The sequence below is a fragment of the Zingiber officinale genome, chromosome 2B (assembly GCF_018446385.1).
Source record: "Zingiber officinale cultivar Zhangliang chromosome 2B, Zo_v1.1, whole genome shotgun sequence".
NCBI lineage: Eukaryota > Viridiplantae > Streptophyta > Magnoliopsida > Zingiberales > Zingiberaceae > Zingiber > Zingiber officinale.
In genome coordinates, this window is record NC_055989.1 from 41,220,793 (window position 1) to 41,224,465 (window position 3,673).

Here is a 3,673-nt window from a genome sequence, read left to right on the forward strand (position 1 = left end):
CACATAGAACCAACAATTTATATTAGTTAATAAAGTTTTAAATTGGTACAGTTTTCCGTACCTAGACTTAGTAATGGTCATGGATATAGCTTAGCACAGCATAATGTGACGGTCCGGCCTTACAGCCTAGCCAGTAGAAGGCGGGTCGTCACATGATGTGATGAATGATGCAACTAGAAAAAATTTATTATGAAAAAATAAATAAGAAAAAACAAAATTAAACCAAATGCATCTAATGCATCTCCCCAGACTTAAACTTTTCATTGTCCCAATGAAAACTAAAAACAATGTGGAGGAGATTTAAAGTAAGAGAAGTTACCAAATGATACTTGCCAAATGCCCATGTTATGAACTTCTCCATCATGTAGTTGCCCTCCTCCTAATCTTTGAGTCCTATAAAAGCATATAGACAACAAAAATTAAGTAGAGGATACAAGTTTATTATATATAAAAAAAGAATTAAAACTAGAAAGAACTAAAGACTTAAATGAAAACAAGGAAGATGAACTTGGGTTACCTCCCAAGAAGCGCTTGTTTAAGGTCATTAGCTCGACCACCTCATTAGATTCATCTAAATCTCGCTCTTGGAGGGGAAAGACATTTCAACACCCTCCTACCAAGGGCTCTTATTATGGAGGGAGCTTTCAACATAGGAGAAATAAGGTGAAGTGTCGCTCTCCCCATCTTCGTCTTCTTGAAAATCTTTTTAGGTGGTCGAAGACGGTTCAGATTGAGCTTCCAATATTCGACCCAAGTGAAGTCTATACACACAAAAGAAATACAAATTTCCCACAAGCATGTTAAATAAGATAGAACCATAACTATATCAAGATAAGCTAAATGCGTAATAAAAACTAAATCACATCCAACAAAGTTAACGATGGGTACCTCTATATGTTGTCCAAAAGAACACAAGAAATACTAACTTTGCTTTGCTGAGAGATACCTGAAATTTCTAAACATGTGGATGTGACTTCCTCTAAATCAAATGAAGGTTCTGGCTCTGGCTCAGGTGTTGGTGCAAGTAAAGGTGGTGATTCTTGAGACTCTGCTAATTCTGCATAAGTCCCTAGACATTAGTCCACAATATATTCAATCCTTGCAACTTTCATAATCTCAGAAGGTTGTGTGGACAAAGGAGGTGATTCTTGAGATGTCGCTTCCGCACCACAGCTCCCTACACTTCCTTCCATATCAATATCATCATCACATTCATTATTGAATAATGCACTGAGATCAATATCATCTGAAGGAGAATCAACAACATGAGGATCACCGACTTCATTTGCATTCTTAAGTTGATCTACCATATCACCTTCATCATATGAAAATTCAATTTCACTATAACATCCTGTAAAACCTAAAAGTATATTTGAAAACTTGTTATCCACTGCATTATCATCATAATCCTCATCTGAAGAGTCTTCATCTTTATATACATCAGGAAATCTGCACTCAATCATATTTGGATCACAGAATTTTCCAGGATCTTTATCTTCATTGACCCTCACTAGCCTTTGTGGAAAAGGAACCCTAAGTGAAGGTCTTGGGAAAGGAACTTTCTTTTTCCCATATTCCCTTTTAGCTTGCAAAGGAGGTCCAACTTGCTTATCTAGTGTTGATGTGATTAATCGTTGAGGGAAGGGTACTTGTGGCCTTTGTGAACTTTCTGGAGTAATGGAACTGAGTTTTTGTGCTCTTCTATTGTTCTTCTCCTCAATTCTAAACAAATCCTTCTTCAGAAGTTCTTCATGATTCTTACCACTTCTCAACTTATTATCATTTACACTAGATCTTGCCTCTGTAGGAGGAAGCTCTTCTTTGAACCATTTTGAAACTATGCTATCAATCTTTTCCCCCAAATGTTTGAACCCCTCATTCTGTGACTTGTGAATTTCAAAATTCTTGGATGGTTGAATTGTAATTTGTTTGATAGGCTCTCTTACATTTATGGCTTGTACTTCTTGAATTTTTGAAGGAGATTTCATCCAACTTTTGTTCGACCATTCATGGAGGTTCAATGCCACTTAATCAATTAATGAATATGTTTTGTTCACACTCATCTTCATAAAAGAACCTCCAGCTGATGAATTCAAATAACATTTACTGAGAAAGAAATTCCCCTATAGAATATATGCAGGGTAAGCCATTTTTCCAAACCATGATGAGGGCACTATCTTTGTAGACTTTTAAATCTATCTCATGCTTCAAATAATGATTCTCCATCTGCTTGAGCAAAATTTATAATGCAATTCCTCATGTAAATTGTTCTACTCAAAGGAAAAAATGATTCAAAAATTTATTCTCCAATTGTTCCCAACTTGTGATGCTTTGAGGAAAGAGAGAATATAACCAAATCCTTGCTTTATCCTTGATACTGAAAGGAAATGTTATCAATCGAACTGTATCCGCTGACACTCCTTCACAGTTTACTATATCACAAAACTCTAGAAATATCTCAAGGTGCAAATAAGGACTTTCTGATACTTCTCCTCCAAATTTGTGACCTTGTTGTTAGGATCGATGATCGCGGCTAGAGAGGGGGGGTGTGAATAGCCTCCCCAAATTGCTCGTTTCTTCCTACGATTAGGGTTAGCGTAGCGGAAATAACTAAATAGAAACGCAAAAAGGGAAGATCAAACCTCAAACTCAAACTCGACGATGTAACGAGGTTCGGAGATGAAACTCCTACTTCTCGGCGTGTCCATAAGGTGGACGAAGCCTATCAATCCGTCAGTGGATGAGTCCCCGGAGAACCGGCTAATAAATACTCCTTGTGGGTGGAGAAACCTCGCCACAAACTCTTGCAACAGCAAGATCAGAGTACAAGTACAAGAAGCACAGCAAGAAACAAATATAAAGATGAATGTAACAACTCTTGCTTGCCTTCTCGTCGTCGACTGAAATCTGTAGATGAAGCACCAACTTCACAGAATCACAGCAACAGCTGAAACCAGTCGAGGAAGCTCACGCGAAGCTTCGGAAGCGAGCTTAACAAAGCTCTAGCATAGCACTTGCAGAAGCAAGAAGAAGATCAAGAAGAAGCAGAAGCTTCGGTCAAGTCGCACTGTAGAAGCCCTCAGCCCTCTTTTATACCTGCATCCACCTGCGAAGAAGAGAAGACAGAAGACTAGCCATTGTGAGCCAACGGCTAGGGCTGGACCGATCAGAACATCTCCTGATCGGTCCAGCAAGACCCTGATCGGTCCTAGGGACCGATCAGAGCTTCCTCTGATCGGTCCAGGGACCGATCAGCATGCTTTTCTCCCGAACTTCTTGCCTTCTGATCGTTGTTTCCTGATCGGTCTACAGACCGATCAGATAACACTCAGTAGGCTACTGTTTGGTTACTGATCGGTCACCGGACCGATCCAGATACCCAGTGTATCACTGTATCGATCCACTGATCGATCCAGAGCTTGGTTTTTGCCCAAACCAAGTCCCAAACCTTCCAAACCAACATCCGGTCAACCTTGACCTGTTGGTACATCATGCTTAGCATCCGGTCACTCCCTTGACCTGCTAAGACTCCCCAAAAGTGTCCAGTCAATCCCTTTGACCCACTTGGTCTTTTCTCTTCGTGTCAAGTATCCGGTCACTCCCTTGACCTACTTGACCTTCTCAACATCAGATGTCCGATCACCCTTGATCCATCTGGATTTTCCCTTGCCCG

At 40.0% G+C, this 3,673-nt stretch overlaps 1 non-coding gene across 1 annotated transcript; it reads left to right on the plus strand.

The window, feature by feature from the left end:
* The first annotated feature begins 2,156 nt into the window (after nt 1–2,156).
* On the plus strand, nt 2,157–2,262 carry LOC122049930. Its single transcript, XR_006131170.1, has one exon. It is a non-coding gene; the product is annotated as a small nucleolar RNA R71 (small nucleolar RNA).
* Nucleotides 2,263–3,673: the final 1,411 nt, after the last annotated feature.